The 7,961-nt window shown below is 48.3% G+C and overlaps 1 non-coding gene across 1 annotated transcript; it reads left to right on the top strand.

The window, feature by feature from the left end:
• Positions 1-4,993: 4,993 nt before the first annotated feature.
• TRNAF-GAA (transfer RNA phenylalanine (anticodon GAA)) lies at positions 4,994-5,066 on the top strand. The gene has a single exon. It is a non-coding gene; the product is annotated as a tRNA-Phe (tRNA).
• Positions 5,067-7,961: the final 2,895 nt, after the last annotated feature.

Raw genomic sequence — 7,961 nt, 5'->3', positions numbered from 1 at the left:
GTAGCATCGGATTGTAATTCGAATATACGAGAAAACATAATTCTCTTACGCGGAATAAACTCAAACACAAACCCCCTTTCCAGCTGACGTCATTTTCTTTTTTTTTTTGGGTGGGGGGGGGGGTTAGAAAGCCAAGAACAATCCCGACCAATCAGAGGCTAACAGTTTCGCTGTGAAATCGGACGCCCTTGGTTTCGTTTCTTCCCGTTCACTATATAGCGAGGGTCTCGAATCCGGCACCTTTGATGCGTTCAGGTAGCACGTGTGGCTTTGGTGACCACTTACCTTCACCCAAAAAGTTCACCTTGACGTGACGCCTGCGGCAGAAAGGATGTTCCACATCCGCGCCGCCAAGGCCGTAAGTGGTGGCAATCGCTTAACACCCTCAAGGTTAGTTTTAGCAGATAAACTTGAGAAGTTCATTCACACCGGTAACTGACAGTGCATGGTCGCGCAACCAAGTTGGTCGCAAAGCGACTAGTCGCAAATGGTCGCTTTTTTCTCGAAAAGCGACTATTCCGGGCCAGTCGCTCGCTGCTCGATTTTTCAGTCGCGCGACTGTGGCCGCAAAACTGCTAAACCAATCAGCGGCGTGCCGAAAGTTATGTAAGCGCGTGTTTTCATCCGCGTCGTCCTACGTTGGACCAAATACAAAGTCCACGCCACCATGCCAGACTACAGGAATGCAGTTGGTGTCTTGCCTCGTGATGCTGGGGCGCCGCAGTTCCAGCAACGTGTCGAATGTACGCGGTAGCATTCGCAGGGAACTAAGCAGCAGCGAAAGAGTGCTCAAAATTTATGCACCGATTCCCACGCAACGCGAACTAGAAATTGCAACTTACTCTCGATGATACTCCCCGTCACGCGCGCGGAGATCGAGCAGGGGGCGGCTCGCGTGGCCGGCCACTTATCGCGAACGGCGGCACAGGCGCACGCACTAGCGTCGCTTTCTCTTCGGAGGCTTCCGCCCTGCCACAGCTGACACCACGCACGGCACAGCACATCAGCACAGTGACGACGTCTTCCCGTTCACTCGAATCAAAATCCATGGCTGTAGCCTGAACGCGAAACCAGCGGAGTGCGTGCGAACTGCGTAGGGCCCTAGAGTTCTCGCTGAGGACGATAATCTCCGGGATTGCGACTTGCAGGTTGCACTCGCCCGGGCTTGCCGGTGTAAGCACCGGTCGCCTTCCATCGCTTTTTTGATCGCCAGTCGCAAATGGTCGCCGGTGTGAGCCTAAAGTCGCCGGTGTGATTGAGCCTAAATGCCTCACAAAGTGGATCGGAAAACAGCGCCGCGGTAGCTTAGTCGGTAATAGCATCGCACGCGTAATCGCAAAGACGTAGGTTCGTATCCTATATGTGGGCAATTGCACGTTCATCGACTTTCATTTTCATTTGTTTATGATTTCTGTAATTCAATTAGAAACTACAAGTGATTTCCCCCACGCTGTCCTTGGTGTCATAATTGGTTGACTTCTTATGGCATGAGTAATAAAAATGGGACCCCTCAGTTTCCTTTCTTTTCGTTCACACACACACACACACACACACACACACACACACACACACACACACACACACACACACACACACACACACACACACACACACACACATATATATATATATATATATATATATATATATATATATATATATATATATATATATATATATATGTAAATGGTGCAACTGACGGTGGTATGCTCCGGACCACCATCGGTTGCATTTCGCTCGTCGAAGAGGCAGGACGTGTAGAAACTTCACATCTCTTTATCGCATTCTTAAGAGAGACTGGTCTGATGGACGTGTGGTGAAACACTATAGTGATTCTATAAGACACGCTCGGACGAAGCAATTGACGGCCTTGATCGTCAGGCTAAACCGACTTGTTGCTACAACTCACCACCACCACCACCAACAACAACAACAACGTGTAGAGAGTGAGCTGCTGAACAACACTTTGCAATTTGGTGAACAAGGTACCACCATGGGTGCAGGGACTCAGAGAGGTGTGGCTAACGCATTTCTCTCGCATTTACCACTACATCGTCGCTGATTTCTTTCTCTGATTTTTCGTCCACATTACAGACAACGTACACACCTCATGGGGCCTCTCTCGTGTCAAAAAATAATTCTCATCGTTCTCGATTGTGTTTCCTTTCTTGAAAACATTCCATACGATAGGTACATCAAATTTATTGCGGACAAAACTGCTTAGTAATGCCAGCAAACGCGGTATTGAACTAAACTTTAGGCATAATGGTTCCTCTGCGTGAAATACGTATGAGTGGAGATCAGGCAGTGGTTTAGACATTACAGTCACGTGTTGGGGGCGAGCTCCACCACCGAGAAAGCTGGCGCCACCGTCGGCGAGACGTAGCATGAGGGATCACGTGGACACAGCGGCCGCGTCGGCTGCTTCGGAAGCGCCGAAGCGAGCTGTAAACGATAGTTTAAAGTCCCACCTGCGCTGCGGTTATGATTAAGTGGTGAGGCTTTCCCGCCTTGGGTGTTTGCTTCACATTTGAAAGCACTATAATAGGTAGTGGCTGCCTTTGGAGGCGTGCACCATGGTAGATTAGTGCTCGGTGCGCAACAGAGCCCGGTGTCAGCCTTATTCACACGTAGCCGCAGCACAAGAAGCTGCGTGAAGCTTGGCTCGCGAAACTTAGAACCGGACAACAGCCATCGGATACAACTCGGGTATGCAGCAAGCACAGACGCGAGGAAGATTTCTGCTATGGCGCCGGGACTGCGATGTTCGGTGAGTAGCAGAAAACGCGCACTGAGACGCTCTCTGCCCTAGTGTCATGACGATTTGGTCTATGAACTTGTTGATGCTAGATATACTGGCAAGATCACTGGAACGGAAAGGGAGTGGTGAGACGCACATTAAAAAAAAGGCATGGCATATATATGGTCATGCTTGTGTTATGAATTAATGCACTGGAGTACGAAAATCAAGCAGAGGGAAATCGCTCGCCGAAAAGACCAATAAACATACAGTGCGACGCAACTTGAGAAATAATATTGAAATGTCCAAGAATTTAGAAGACAAAAAAGATTGAATCGTCGCGACGGTATACATCACAGTAGCCGTAGCTAGGCGTCGAAGTCTCTATAACGGAATTATTTTTGAACAGTTCTAATAGCGCCCACGCAACAATGGTTGCTAGTGTACTGTCAAATGCTCATATGCTGCGGCCTAAAGCTCACGGCATGGTGCGAAAACGCGCTCACAGCGAAAGCAAAACATTGTGCGCGGGCATGCATGCAGACGCACAGTCGGTCGCTGCGAACCCGTGCGATCGCTGGATTGAGCCTCCATTCTGTTATGCCCCATTTGGTTATACAGACAGCCCACTATAAGAACATATTTCACATAGCTTACTCTCAGCGTCTGCCTACCTTTCGCGCAAGAAGCCGGTTCGGGAGACTCCATCGCGGCGACCGCGCGCAGTGGCGTTCACGTACTGTACGTATTCGGTAAAGAGACAGCGTCTGTAAACGATTCTGTGCTTTCAGTTTGCCCAAGATTATTATATCGACAGTGAAAAACTTCCCTCGTTTTGCGAGTACGTACAGAAATGTCCAGATGCGCTGCCGCGTGGTGTTTTTATTGAGCGCCGTTTTTAAAGTGCCTCAAGCGGCCAGTCGCGCGGCAATCTTGCGTGTATTTGCGGGCTTCCTTCACGTGCGGAAAAACACTTTTATGTAGCACCTACTGAGAAACAAAAAGCTGCATCGAGATTTTTTCATGTTGCTCTATAATTTTCTCATTTACCATTCTAATCCAAATATAATAACTAAGAAGTTGATTAATTAATTAATACTAATTATCTAAATAGGCGGAATGCAAAAAATAATCACAGTATTTCGAAATGACGGCAAACAACATTACCTTGGTTCGGTCCAACTACGTGGCATTTGCGCATTGTTAACGTTTGGCTCGTTACGTGAAACACCCTGTATACGGAAATCCTTCAGAGCGCGGCTGCCGCAGCGACGAGTTATGCTATGTTCACACTACGGTCGTAACGCGCGTAAAAGCTCTTTTGGCGTATCGAACGTAACGGCTGTAAAAAACGTTACGGCAGTTAAGCCGGCACCTTTGTTCACATTTACTGCTGCTTAAATTACGGCTTTTACAACAGGCCAATCAAATTTGGAGCTGCAGAATCGACGTCACCAGCGGTCCAATATGGCTCTTGCCAACATGCGAGCGCTGGCCGAGATCGAAGAAATTCACGCTCAAAACAAACTTATAGTCATCTATTCAATCGCCCAAAGACGACGAAGGCGACGCAGAAGGGTTTGGGTGCGGCAACAACAACAACAACAACAAGTATTTCTCGACAGGGCCGTGGACGGCGATTTTCACAACCTTTTCGCCAAGCTCCGAGTTGGTGACGCTGCGATGTTTCATAACATCATTCGCATGTCGCCCCAGCAGTTCCGCTTCCTTGAAAACCTAATGAGACCACTCATCGAAGTTCGGAGCACGCATCTGCGGCCATCGATTTCCTCGGCGGATAAACCAGGTGAACTGAAAACAGTCTCGCAAGGCGCACTGCAAAAATTTTCACGAACACAGCCAATCGTGCGCACGGAATGGCGGAATGGCACTTCCCGCGCCCGGAGCTGTCTGCAGACGGGAGGACGGAAGTGTCGTCACCGGTTGTTTAAAGCCGAAAGCTTGTCGGTCATTGGCTGTGTCGCAACGGTCGTAACATAACAGTCGTAAATGTTGCCGACCCTTTAACACTCTCACCCACGATTTTTGCGAGAATTGCGCACGTTGGTACCTTTACGTTCGCAGTCTGAACTAGACGCATGCGCTTGTTGCGCTTCCGCTTACGTATGTTACGAAAAATCGGCGCCTTACGAACGTAGTCTGAACATAGCATTATACGGGCTCCGCAGACCTATCGCGTGCGCAGCCGTCGCTCGGCGAGCTTATCATTCCGTTCGTAATTGATGCGCAGCTGCCGAAATAGCTCAGTTGGGAGAGCGTTAGACTGAAGATCTAAAGGTCCCTGGTTCGATCCCGGGTTTCGGCAAGAGTGTTTCTTTTTCTTTTATTTGGTAAAGGAAATTAAAATAAACTGAAGGATCAAGTACTATTACGGGGTTTAGCCTTTTTTCAGCGTTCTCTGGAGGACGTCCCAATGAAAAATTGAATTAAAAGATTTGCCCCTCACACAATATGGAATTAACTTTCTTGTGGTTAACAATGACGGGGGTGTGCCCTATGACATGTTCATGGTATTAAGCATGCATAGCATGTGGAAAACAAGAATGGCTGTCAGACATGCAGATCCTATTGTAAGATCGGTAAGAGAAAACTTCATTGAAAGCATTGCCTATATCCGAGATGTGTATACCAATCCCAAGACGAACAGCCAACATGGTATCCTGTACTTAATGACCTAGTGTCATTAAAACGTTTTTAGCAATGTCGCGTCAACAAGCTACTGGTTGGCGCTTTTAACATTTTTGTGTTGGTTTCTCCGTTTTGTGTTGTCACATTGGAAATAAAGAAAAAAAAAACTATTACGGGGTTTAGCGTCCCAAAAGAAATCACGCGAATTGAGAGAGAGAGAGACCGTAAACGGGAAGGAGGACGGGGGGGGGGAGGGGGTGGTCTGAAATAAATGTGAAATGGGCTTTTTTCCAATTTCGCTATGCGCATGCGTGTACCCTTGCCCCCTAAGCTAACCTGCGCCGCCATTACCGCAGGGCAGGTGTGCGAAGTGAGTCCGCGATCCCTAGCATGATCCGCGGCAATTTCCTGAGTTTGAGCGACTGAATGACTTTTTATCGTGTTCGGGTTGGGAATACTAGATAAAGGAGGCACTTCAGCAGTTCGTGGAAAATACTGCAAGCGGTTTTGTCGACGAAAGCTACTTCGCGAACTAACGCTCGAGCGATAAGCTCAGCGTTTGCACCGAGTCTCGTGCCGGACATTTGCTGTACTGTCGATTGCACAAACTGCCTTGGAATGTTGAACGTATTGCACTGGTGTGGCACGCACGCTCAATTAGCAAAAAAAAAAAGAAAAGAAAAGAAGCTACATACTCCATGTTACCGGTGAGTCATCACGCGATCTTTGCTGAGTGAGGAAAGCCGGTGTTCTGGTAAAAGCACGACACCAGCGCTGTGAGCATTCGAACTACAGCTCCGCCCTATACGACTGATTCGGAAGTCTCAGCGATGTTTTACTCTACCGGTACGCATATCGCAGGGCTTTTACCATTGACTGTAGAACGCGTTGGCGCACGCAGGCGGAACTAGCTGCACGGTTACATGGCGTCAATCAATGAGAGGAATGCCGCCACACAGCCCATCGGAATGCGTCGTACAAGACCAACGCGACACACTCGCGGTGCCGGGTTATACACAACTCGCGAGCCTTACTTTTTTGCAGGCAAAGGACATTTTACGCGCTTCACAAAACAACATGTTGCACCCGCTTACGTTCTGCCTCCCCCCCCCCCCCTCCCGCCGCCCCACTTCCGCATCATGCCATACGACACATATCTCGAGATAAAAGCAACACTTGTCCTGCAGTAACTCGCAGTACGTGTGCAGAACGTTTGCACGTTGTTTGTTCGTCATGATGAGCTGCTTGCACTGCTCGCTCTAGGCAAGCACGTGCATGCGTATGTTGACAGCCTCATTCACGTCGAGCCACTGCAACGATGTTCGAGTTCGTTCTGAAGAAAGTCCTGGCGCGACGCGTTTGACGCTCACTTATGTCTTGACCAGTTGGATCAAAGTACTGGCCAAGTTGCTGAAAGGTTGACGTCACACCGGCATGTTGCTTTTGCATCGGTAAATGGAAAACGTGTTATTGCTACATGTAAGCAAATACGCGCGCGCTAGAGCAGGACGATGAAAAGCTACTTCAACAACACAAGCGACAAAAAATGACAAACAAACAAAGGAACGGGTGTGCGAGAGCCTGCTTGGTGAAACGCTACAACTGCATAGAGGCGAGAAGCGGCGGGACCGTGTGTGTCTTGTCCTTCAAATTTAGTTGAAGTGGCGGCCGCTAGAGGAGTCGCTCCCTGGAAAAAAAAGTCCATTCTATCGCCTAGAGTTCTTTAACGTGCGCAAAAGTGCGCTACACGAGAGCTTTCGCATTCCGCCCATGGCGGAATGCGGCCTCCACGTCCGGGAGTTGAACCCGCGACCTCGGGCGCAGCAGCGGACCTCCACAGCCACTGATTAGCGCGGTGGTTGAGTGAGGAGCCAAGGAGACACTGTTGTAAATAATCTTCATTGATAAATATATTGAGAGGACGCAACCTTTTAAGTAAAATCTGGAAACAAAGGAATTTTCTTATTTTTAGGGTACCTTTAACGGCTTTTCGCGGAAAATTTTCGATACAGCTCAACAGTTATTCGACATTTTTTGACTGGTATACTTGCCACCTTGTGTGCAAGTAAGCTTTTAGCGTGCAGGTTCATTATCCGAAGTTTGACACAATTTTAATTTCGACACAGTCCCATATATTTGGGCCGTGCTGTTATGAGTGCTGCACTGTTAAACAGTTCCACGAAATCAGTGCGTATGCTTGAACCTTTTCAATTGTTTCTTTCCTTTTTTTCGTAACGCTTTACTATTTGGTCGTTTGTGTATCTATGTTTATACATATCGCTAAGCGCCTGTCTAAATTAGGTCCTACGAACGTGCACACTTCGGTCCACATCGGGATTTTCTATGCTTCCTTGGGTCTCTTCGAGGTGTTTCACGTAACTCATCTTGTGAGCGTAGCGCGTTCGTGCATTTTCGTTCTGCCTCTTACCCTTTCTCTATTTTCTCTCTAAATATGTGTTTGTTGTGCTTTTCTCATGACGAAGTGAAAAGGTGTTGCGTTACGATACTATTGTGACCGAAAAGGAGGGCGCACGGGGGCGGGGGGGGCGGAGGTGCTCTGTAAATATCCACC

Source organism: Dermacentor albipictus, chromosome 1 (genome assembly GCF_038994185.2).
Source record: "Dermacentor albipictus isolate Rhodes 1998 colony chromosome 1, USDA_Dalb.pri_finalv2, whole genome shotgun sequence".
In the NCBI taxonomy this organism is placed as follows: Eukaryota; Metazoa; Arthropoda; class Arachnida; order Ixodida; family Ixodidae; genus Dermacentor; species Dermacentor albipictus.
The sequence above is the reverse complement of the archived record's forward strand: the minus strand, read 5'-3'. Positions and strand labels throughout refer to the sequence as shown.